Source organism: Manis pentadactyla, chromosome 3 (assembly GCF_030020395.1).
Source record: "Manis pentadactyla isolate mManPen7 chromosome 3, mManPen7.hap1, whole genome shotgun sequence".
NCBI lineage: Eukaryota > Metazoa > Chordata > Mammalia > Pholidota > Manidae > Manis > Manis pentadactyla.
The window spans coordinates 212486426-212497788 of record NC_080021.1 but is presented as its reverse complement, the minus strand read 5'-3'; the positions used below and the strand labels follow the sequence as shown (position 1 = coordinate 212497788).

At 39.1% G+C, this 11363-nt stretch overlaps 1 protein-coding gene across 9 annotated transcripts in view; it reads left to right on the top strand.

The window, feature by feature from the left end:
* Positions 1-1522: 1522 nt before the first annotated feature.
* Positions 1523-11363, top strand: part of MAPKAP1 (MAPK associated protein 1) — a 232540-nt gene continuing 222699 nt past the window's right edge. For 3 of the 9 annotated variants that reach the window (XM_057499032.1, XM_057499029.1, XM_057499026.1), the window contains exon 1: positions 1526-1794. The gene's annotated coding sequence lies outside the window, so the exon portion shown is untranslated. Of the gene's footprint in view, positions 1795-6136; positions 6280-7124; positions 7331-11363 lie in introns of all 9 variants that reach the window. The other 6 variants (XM_057499031.1, XM_036913942.2, XM_057499027.1 and 3 more) reach the window with 5 other exon arrangements.

Sequence of the window (11363 nt, the reverse complement as noted above, 5' to 3'; positions counted from 1 at the left end):
TCCAACTTGCCATGGTGGCTATTTCAAAAGCATGGTCAAATCTGACTATAAGCTTCATGAGGGAAGAGTCCCTGTCTGACTTTTCACTGACTCTCCAGTGCCAAGCATAGGCTTAATACATAGGTAGTCAATAAGTACCTGTTTACTGACTGAGGTGTAGTAATAGTGGTAAACTTTTTAATGTAAATATTAGCTACATGCCAGGCTCTAGTCTGTGTGTGTTATGTGTATTAGCTTAAGTAATCCTCACAACAACCCAATAGGTTAGTTAGGGCTTTGGTCATTCCCATTTTACAGATAAGGAAATTTGGAGAGGCACCTTGGAGAGATGGAGTCATAAAGCTTTTAGGCAGTAGAGTTGGGTATTCAGTCCTTAAGACCTGTAAAAGCTTAGCGGGTTCAGTTGATTTCAGTTTTAGATAGGTTGAGTTTTATGTTTCTGAGGCTGCTGTGCTTCAGATTGGAGCTCAGGAGAGCAGTGAAAATGAAGGGGACTGATAACTTGTTGACCTCAGAAAACTGAATATCCAACCTTGTTCACACCGTTTGTTTTGATAGAGCGCCTCCAACAAGCCCCCAGTGAAACTGTGGTGGTGTGTGGGTGGGTGCAGGAGCGCTTTTGGGTGTTGAGGTGAATTATTCTCCTCGGTATGAGCTAAGATATCAGTCATATATTTGAACACATAGGGAAGGATCCATGGTGTATTTATTGATGATTTTTAAATTGGGTAAGAATCCCCCAGGGCTGAAATGCAGCTTTGATGTATTTTTTTCTTTTGCTAAGGTGCATTTTTTAGAGAACTTTCTGGACCGTCTCTCAGGTAGGAGACAGCAAATCATTGTGCTGCCTGAGTTCTTCCTTCCTCTTCACAGAAGCGGCTTCCATCCCCTCACCTGATTCCGTCTGGGAGAGAGGCCGCCAACAAGCAAATGCTGCTCTGTGCCAGTCTTCGTATCTCGCGGAAACCTCCCTGCGTGTCTTTAGAAAAATAATTATCTAAATTTTACAGATAAGAAGAGTAATTACTAACATTTACTAAGCGTTTATTGTGTGTCAGACACTGTACTGAGTGTTTTTAAAGCATCATCCCATTGGTTCTCACAGCAATACTCTCATCTGCGAACTATGGTGTGGATGGGAGCACCGAGCGTCAGAGAGGGGAGGTGTCTTATCCTAGGATACACAGCAAGTTTGAGCTGGCAGGTTTTCCCCACCCAAAGGCTAAGTTGCCTCATCACTCATTTCTGGATGATCTGAGGGCTTTTCTCCGTGGAAGCGAGAAGGAAGGACATGGAGATTCGAAGGAGAACGCTAACGTTGATTTCAACTCAACACATCTCCAGAGGTTGGCGTGTTTCGCCCGACTCGCAGCTAAACTCTAACCCAGGCTTAACCGGGAATCCGGGAAGAGGAGCGCATGCGCAAGGCTTCCAGTTCGGCCCCGCCCCCGGGAAGGCTTTGCTCCTAGCGCTCAGCTCTGGGGCTTGCGCACTACGTTCCCGGCCAGCCGCTTCTTTCCGTTCGGGGACTTCCGGTGCATGGGGTGCTGTTCCGGGTTGTGGCGCGGTTCGAGGCAGCGAGGGTGCTACTTGGCCGGCCTGCGGCTGCTACCGGTACTGACATGAGGGCGAGCCGGGAAAGCGGCAGCTAAGCAGGCTGGGAAAGCGCCAGTCCCCAAGAATTCCGAGAGTGCGGAGCTCGGGGCAGGGGCTGGAAGGCGCCGGCAAGCTGGGCCCTCCGCTCAGGAACGTGTCCCGGGGCCGACCCGGCCCGTAGTGTGGCAGCAGCTTCAGGTAAAGGTTGCCCTAGCCGCTGGCCCACCGGCTTGCTCTTCTGCCAGACTACCCGAGGAGCCTCGCGGCCCTCCGTACTCCTCCTCCATCGGCACTGCTGAGAGGGGAGCCTGCACGGCCCTTGCTCAGGTCTTTCGTGAGCATTCGTTTCCTGGCCCTTTCCAGAACTGGAGGCTGCTGTGAGCCTGACAGTTGGGCGTATGATTTGGGAGAGGAGACGCTACCGGACCTGGGAGTGTTGGGCGGGGGGAGGGTACTGTTGAGCCAATAGCGCCTGCAGTTTCTGGCTCTACATTCTGCAACATCTAGGCGTCTTCATCTTCATAACGTGAAAACTCAGTTTTGTAAAGCACTATCTGTGTGGTCTTTGTTTCCTAGCGCCTGTTCTCCCCGATTGCCCCGAAGGGGTAAGCAGCCTAGTAGAACTGTTTTTGTTGTTTTTTTTTTTTGCTGGAGTGTTTTGGAACTTTGATTTAGCTTTTTGTTAGGAGTGGTACAGAGACTTATAGATCTGTTTAAGGTTAAAAAAAAATGAGTGTAGTTTAAACAAGAGTATTGCTTTAATTGGAGACCCAAAAGTTGACCCAGAGATTGGTTAGAATTTCATTCTGAAGTAAACTCAAGTAATTCTTGAAGACTATTGTAGTACCTAGTACTTTGCAAAGCGTCACGTTGTTACAAACCGAACCAGCAAAGTTCAAAATTTCTCCCAGGTGTGAACAAATCGAGACAGGTTTTTACACACATCAGTTAAAAAAAGTCAACATTTTCATTGTATTTTTGACAAGCAAAAGGGGTGGATTACTAACTTAAAAACCCACTAGAGCAGGATAAAGAGGCACCATCTTTTATTGCTGATATTCTGTGAGCCCTCAAGGTGCTCAGCAAAAGCTGATAGAGTTCTTGATGAAGCACTGGATAATTGTTTTTATCTTTCACTTTAAATATTTGCAAGCCTGCTGGTGGCCCCTTTCTCGTTCAGCTTTGTGCTCCTATCTTTAACTACTGTTATGCTAGACTCCACTCACATTCTAATACACCCACTGATCTGGGTCCTCGCTAACTTTCCACCTATGCTTGAAAAAAGCCGTCTTCCTTGATTACCCTGTCCTGATCCTTCGCAATAGATAAGTAGGACCTCAAATCACCTTTGCACCTTCTGTTATCCATTGTTTTTTTTTTTGTAGGACATTTTCTGTGCCTCCATTTCTTCTTTTCTGTTTCCATACCCAAGGCCTAGCTGAAATTGGCATCCCTCAACCAATTCAAGACAACCCCAACTGAAAATGATTTCTTTTCTAGAATCCTACAAACACTCATTATCATATCTACAATTATTTCACTTAGAAGACATTTATGGAGTATGGATATATACCAGGTACTTGCTAGACAATGTAGAGATATATGTCTTAATCTTTGCCCACAGAGCTCAATTTAGTGAGGAAAAAAAGGAAATAATTCCAACAGAGTGATAAATACACTGAGAGTTCTTTCTGTGATACAGTAAGTAGCACAGAAGGGGGTTTGAGGAGTGTGCTATGGCCAGGCAATACTTCATAATGTGAGATTAACTAAGCTTTATTGTTTACTATGTATTGCATATTATGTATAGGTTTCTCTAGTTTAATTACTTTAACTTCAGTTTACAGATTAGGAAGACTCAGGATAAATTACACATCTGGTACAATACAGAGCCCAGATTCAAATCCAGGTCTGTCTGATGCCTACATCTGTGTTTTTTCCATTTTTTGTTTGCCTTCTTTCTCACACTATAGCTCTCCATATGCAAGTACATATTGGAAAAAACTGTACAGGAGAAGAAATATGAATGTCAAAATGAATGGTACAGATAGTCTTTTAAATGTAGTGAAACCATGATCTAAGGCAAGAAGGTGGTAGACGGGTCAGCTCAACATGGAATATGAGTGGGGAGACACTCTGTAGAGAAAAACCATGGACTCTGGATTCAGTTCCTGCTCCCTACTTTTACTAGATCTGTGACCTTTGGCCTGTTTCTTTATTTCTTTTTTTTTAAATCTGGATGGCATTTTTTAATTTTTAATTTTTATTAAGGTATCGTTGATTTTTAAAATTTTTTATTAAGGTATCATTGATATATTTGGCAAGTTTCTTAATTCTGAGCATTATTTTTTTCAAGTATTTGTTGAGGATAAGGGGGTAATATTGACTTCATGGAGTGTTGTGAATATTTAGTGAACTAATGTAAATAACGGCCTGATGTATGGTAAGTTTTCCCCAAAATGATAGCTGTAAGGTGCCAAGGTACAATACCTGTTGCGTGGTTTTAGAGTGATGAGTAGACCAGTAGGCTGAATAAAGCAAGCTGCTGGTTCTTTTAGTGGGTATACAGGGAGGTAAAGTTGGAGGGTGAGTGTCTGGCAAGAGGTAAATTTCAGTTTCTGCTCATAACTTTTCCAGTTAATAAATACTTTGAGCATCTATGATTCATTTGCCAGTGCCAAGGAAAGTGTTAGACCCTGGGGATGCAAGGAGGACTAAAACTAGGTCCCCAGCCTGAAGTGATTGACATTTCAGTGAGGGAGACACGTGTGTGCAGGTGAACTGTAGGTACTAAGGTAGCAGTCCCTACAGGGTACTGCGGAGCACAAAGAGTGAACACTGCTAATGGTAGCTAATGAGCTCTTAGAGTGTACCAGCATTGTGTTAAATGCATTATCTCATTTATTCCTGTACAGGAAGGTGTTATTAGCATCCTGATGTTACAGATGAGGAAAGTAGAGCACAGACAAGTTAAATAAATTCCTTGAGTTTATGCAGCTGTTGGAGCTATGAGTAGAGATTGTCTGCTAGACTTTGGTATCTTCACTCTTCAGTACTACACCATGTTTCTTTGTGGTGTGGGTGGGGACCCTCTGGAGAGGCTTCAGAAAGAGGCTAGCCCTTGAACTGGAGCTTCAGTCTGCCTGTCACTGTGCTGGGCAGGAGGGATAATGAGGACTGAATGTGATCTCTGTGCTCAAGTAGTTCATCCCTTTTCTGTCAAGTTAAATATATTTCCTTTTTTTTTTTTAGTGGGGGTTTGTTTTGTTGACTCATAACTGAAGACTTTAGAAACATGTAGTTTGATAGATTTATAGATACTTCAGGCTAAGAGAGCTTGCTGGAATCTGTTATTCTGATGTACAGGCCTTATTGTTAGGATATAGCCGTAGATACCCAATTATTTTATGACAAGGAGTTCTATCACACTACATTTTTTACCCATTGGAATGTACCCTGACCTTATGTTTTCTGTGAGTTCAAAGTTTTTGAGAAGCTTTGACTCTCAAAAGTTACCACATTTCAGCTTGTGTTAAATTTAAAATAATTGAGCACTTATATTTTAGTCACTGCTAAATGCTTTTGCATACCTCATTTCCTTCAATCTTCATGATTCTGTGAGATAGGTGGTATTACCCCAATTACCCCATGAGTAGCCTAATGCTTAGTGGTTAAGTATGTTACCCAAGAGTCACACAGCTGGTGAGTGATAACACCAGAAAAAATTGGCCAAAAAAAGAGTAAACAAATATTTATTAACTTAGTTTTCTTCTGAGCATCTATCTCAGGGATCTCCGTCTCAAGTACCCATGATGTAATATAAAGAGTAGGACAGACCTTGGTGTACTGGAAGGCGTATGAGCAGTCTAAAGGTAGCAGCTCCCATTGCTTGTTGCTGTATGAGAAAGTGGGCCTGGTATCCCTGGATCTTCTGATTGTTTCCAAGAGGTGCTGAAAATCTGGATTTTAGTGTATTTAGTTAAACAACTTGCCATTTAAAAAATTACTGTGTAAACATTTGTGGACTCTGTACAGTTCTTGACTGCCTGATTGGAATCCGATCTGCCTTAACACTGAAGTTTTGGTACCCACTGTTCAAAGTAGGAGGTACAGTACACATTGTGATTATTGATCTGAAGTCTACTGGTAAATTGCTGGACTGAGTGGGTGTTGTAATTGACTCATACTAATATCTTTTGGGAATTGGCAGGTTGAATACTTGTATTATATAATCAGGCTAAATTTCAGAAGGGATTGGGTTTGCATGAGGAGATGACCTTGTAATACTTTTGTTTTGTGCTCTTAGCATTTTAAATGCTACCAGTCTCTATCCCTTTTGGTCCTCTCATTAATACCATGAAATGAACAAGGGGGTAATCATAACCTCTTGAAATCAAGAAATTGATGTCCAGTGAATTACAGTTTAGTAGAAAGTGCACTAGATTGAGAGGGACTGGAATTCTGAATACAGCTATGTCACAGCCTTTTGATTTTGGTCACTTAACCAATCTTTGTGCTTTTTTTCCCATCTGGATGATAGTGAGGAGCTCAATTCAAGTCTTGCCAGGATGCCAAGCTTTCTGATTCTAATTGACATGCTTAAAGTCATACAACCATTTATTGGCTGGCCCCAGTGGAGAATGGCCCAAATCTAAAATGCTGCTCCTTCTCTCTTGATGGCAGGTAGGAAGCCGCTGCTCACTTCTTCCCTCTATTCTTTGTTCATTACTTCTGGGAAAGAACCTTGACAGGCCAGGTGCTCCCCAAATGCATACAGTGGTTTGTTGACTATGTATACACAAGATTGAAAGGGAGCACAGAGACACCCCGCATAGTTAGAGAAATATGGTCAGGGTTACCAGCCCAAGAGTTTAATTTATTTTATTTTAATACCTAGCTTCTACAAGGTGAAAATTGAAGAAATATTGGTCTTCTAGATACTTGTTTTCATTCACACTCTATTGTGTAAGGAAATAACATAGAAAGTAAAAATGAGGAAAATAAATTCTGTGCAGTCATTCAAAATTTATTAACTCTAGTTGGCAGCAGTCTAGATATATTGGGGAAATAGATTTAATATAGGAAACACAAAATTTGGACCCAGAGAAGAAAACAGTAGAGAAAAATGGAAGCTGAGGAAAGGAAATTGAGAAAAATGGGAGAAACCACTTAAACAACAAAACTCGAACTCTGGCAACAGCAAGAAGGTATTAGAATGACTATTGGAATTAAATTATAGTAATTGCTTATAAAATAAATTGAATATTATGTCACACTTACCCCTAAACGTATGCAGTGTGAGATTCATATCCTATACTTGAGTGTACTTTTATGAATATGCTTTTATTATTGATGCAGACAAAATGGACTGAATGTGTAAAACTTCAAAAAATAACATTTGTTAGTTCCCTAGGGACTCATTTTAAGGTATTATAAATAAGTACTGTTTCAGCAGAGAAATTGGTAGAAAATGTTGGGAGGAATGGTTTTCTTTTTAAAACAAAGTAAATTTTTAATCTGAACTTTAGTTGCTGACATATAGGAGACTAACAAAGAAGACTGAGGTACAGACTTGAATCTTGAAGTGATGTGAGGTGGGATTTTGGAGTCACACCCACCTGGATTGACTACTGGCTCTGTCAGTTCTTAACTGTGTGACGTGGACAATCTGCAAAATGAGGACAATACTGCCAATCTCATGCAGTATTTGTGAGGAGTAAATGAAACAACTAATGTAAGTATCTAGTAGGATGCTGCTACTGGAGAGATACAGGTACCAGCATTCAGGGGCACAAGACATTCAGATGTTAGGGCACTGTAACAGGAAACGGCTCTTTGGAGTCTGTCCAAATTTGGATACTGGAACTGGCTGTTGTTTTGGGGTGGCCATCAATCATGGCCCCTCTTACTCATGTAAACATAATGCCTGCAGCAAGTTGTTATTAATTATATTGTAAGAGTATTTGGTCACAGTTAGAAATTTAAAGATTTAATAAAATTCATAGTCATCATTGTTGGCAGAGGTTGGTGGTGAGATTGTCACTCAGATATTGCTAATGGGGACATAAATTGGTAAAAATTTTCTGAAAAGAATTTGGCAATATTTATCCCAACACTTAAAAAAAAAAGTCATGCATGCCTTTTGAGCTTATAATTCCATTTCTAGAAATCTTTCTTGAAGACATAATTAGAGATGTAGAAAAATACTCATATTCAAAGATGTTCACTGTAGCAGTACTTATAATAGCAAAATCAGAAACAACTAAAAAAATTAGAAACAACTTTATTCAACAAAGAGGTTAAAGAAATTATGGAAAAGCTATAAAATGGAATATAGTGCAGTCATTTTAGATGTTTTAGAAGAGTTTTAATGACACTAATATGCGCAATAGTAATATGAAGTGAAAAAAGGATATAAAACTATAAAATAAGATGCCTAATATGTTAAACATATATGGAAAGAAAAAAAAAAGACAGGTGGTAAGATCATAGGTCTTTGTTTTTCTCTGCTTTCCAAAATATTCTCTGATAAACATAATTTTTTAATAAAAATTATTTTAGTATAAATTCAGTATTAAGAAATATGAGTACAACCAGTGAATAGCATTTCAACCAAAAAAATTTTCACTAATGCAGGTGATCTGTAGTTATTAATGGATTGTATTTTCAGGTTAGTTTTCACCTCAGCTGTATAACACTGAGGTTATGGTTTCATGTATTCTCATATAAATGATTTTGAGGTTCCTAAACTATCCTTCCTTTCCTCCCCAAACACACTGTTTAAGTCAGTATCACGGAGGAAGAGTCATCTTCATGTTGGTGGTACTGGGCCCTAGTGCTGCTGTCACTTTAGGAGCCCCTGGCATGGTGAGCCGCCCTGTGCCAGTTCTGTCTCAGGAGAGGGAGTACACTCTTACCTCTGTGAGGCTAGACCACGGGTATAGAGAGCTTTTTTGTGAGTTGAAGTCTTACATATTGGGAAGTGCTTTTTGGTATGGAAAATTCTATCTCACATTTTTTTGGAATAAAAAAATTAAAGGTCAAAGTTCGGTTTTTAATTTCTCTGGTAACAATATTCAGAAAGTATGAAGATTAAAATGGCATGATGAATTGGTGCCTTTTACTCCTCCCTCATTATCATATACTTCATAACTGAAATTGCAAGTTTCAGCATAAGCAGTTAAACATGATTGGTTGGTTTTTTCTTTTTCTTTTTTTTAAATGTCTATTGTAATTCTTCTATATGCAGTATAAAAAAACATGCAAAAATTTTAATGAAGTATTTGAGCATATTTAAATTAGGAAAATACCAGGCAAGATGTTTCTTTTTGTAAACTGTTTCTGTCCAAAGCATTCTGTGTATTATCAGAATGAAAAATGACAGCACTTTGTCATCTGTTCAAATTGATATTGCACTCTTTGCAGTGACAGCTGAAAAGGCCCACAGGTGCCATATAAAGAGGTGACCATGTTGTCATATTTCATTTCGGCATCCCTCTGCAAAGCCATAATTACCTAATTAGGTTGTTAATTAGGAGATTAGCATTTCACTGTATTGATAGAATGCTCTTTACTGGCATGGGGCTAGATACAGATTTGTCTGCCCTAATTTATAATCTCTGCCTTTTTTGTACTTATTTATTTGCTTAAGTTCCTGAAGTGGGGCAATTCAGTTTACCTGAGAAACAATTTGTTTACAAGCTAATGAAGCTTTGATCATGGAAACTTAAAAGTTGCTGAGTTAAAATATGAACAGAATTAAAAGGGCGATCATATCCTCAAAATGATAATAAAAATTCTGAGTTTGTATAACTTGTATTCTGGTTAGCATAGGCAACAAAAACATAAGAAATAAAATTGTTGGGATAAAAAAGGAAAAATACAAAAACTAAGTCTGAAATGTAGAGATTTACATATACTAAACTACGGAAAGTTAATAAAAAACTCTTTCATTTATACTTGAGACAAAATATCTTAAGTATTTTGAATGTATTTCAAACACTAAAACATGGCTAATGACCTAAGAACAAATATATTCAGTCTTCTTCAGTTTAGACTTCCTTAGATAGTCATCATACATTAGGGTTTATTTCATTTGTACCTTCTGTCCATTAGTCTGTGCTTGGAACATTCTCTCCCCACAGTTTTTGCAGTCCTGAGGCTTATGGAATTTGAAGTATTTCACAGTAACCTTCACTTGGTAAGCTGTTTGGAGTAAGTGACATTTCTATCAAGTGTGTCTAGCATTCTTTTTTTTTTTTTTTTTTGGTGTGGAAGGACTGGCAAAAAAAAGATTTCCATCTGTTTTCACTCCAGTGCATGATTTGACTCTGTTGTTTGTAATTTGCATTATATGTACCTTTTCCTGCTTTTTCCAGTTAAGGAGATTTTTAAATAAGAGTTTTAGAACAATGTTAGGAGCGTCATTCTCACAGAGACAGTAGCTTAACTCCTTGTGATGATATTCAGTATTAACTATTAAAGTTGTAGAAAGTGTATATGCGTTTAAGTCCTTTTTTTCTGCACAGTTATGAAGGATTGCATTTGTTTATATCTGTAATTTTCTTTAAAATTAAAAAAAATTTAAAATATTTTATATAAAGGAAATATGTGGAAAATCTTCCTTCCAATTAAGCTTTTTGCTTAATTGTAATCATTCACTTATTCAGTCACTATTTCAGTGTATATATATTAGGCACTAGGCATATATCTGGGAAGTGAAGCAATGAAAACTACAAACACTGACCCTGCTCTCATGGGGCTTGCAGTCTAGTAATGGAAAGGAGTTTGAGAAGTACAAACTAGCTTGAGGAGTGCGAGAGTGATGAGTGTAAAGGTAGGCAGGAAGGTGTACCTATTCTGGACTTTGAGATCAAACCTCCCTGGGGCAGCTGATGTCTAAATTGGGATCTGAAGGGTGAAGAATGGGATGTCTAAGCTAGGTGGAAGGACAGAGAAAACTTCTAGACAGGAGGAATATATGTTAGAAGGCTTGATGAAAACAAAGTTGAGCATGGCTGGAGTAGAAAAGGGGGAAGTGGAAGATGGGGTTGCAGAGGTAGGCAAAGTTCAGTTACATTGAAGAGTTTGGGAAGTCATCAAAAGATTTTAAGATAAGTTAGGTAACAATTGCTTTAGCTTAGGTTAGAGATGGTGGCTTGGATTAAGTTGTGGAGATAAAGAGAAGTAAGTAAGATCTAGAGAGAGAGTATGCGCTGAATTGGTAATTAAATGGATGTAGGCTTCATAGAACGAAAGGAGTCAAGGATTCTAATTTGTTTTGTGTATTTGTGTTTGTTTTATTACTTTAAGTATGAGAATTATGTATTTGACACTGTCAGAGAGAAGAGGTCTGTGAGTCTTATTTTCCAAAGTGACCCCAAAATGTACAGTACTGGCAGCTAGGTTTTTTTTTTTTTAGGGGAATTGGGAAGAATTAGTGTCTTTGGATCCTACTTTGAGAAGCAGCTTTCTGAGGTATGCGGTAATATCTTACTGAGGTCCAGAGAAATTGTGATTTCCCAACTTTCTGAGCTACTGGGTGGTGAGATTGGGAGCACACGCAAGCTCTCCAAAGCTTTGTGTTTTCTGTCATGACATGTTGCCTTTCTGGTTTTATCCCTTTCTCTCTGCTTACTCCAAAGCTAAAAAGAATTACTGCCCAAGGACAGTAGCTCAGTAGGCTGCTGACAAAGGAATTGTGTTAACTCTGTGGCTTCTTATGTCCAGTTCTGACGTGGATTAAAGCATTGTCTGGTGTTTTGGTA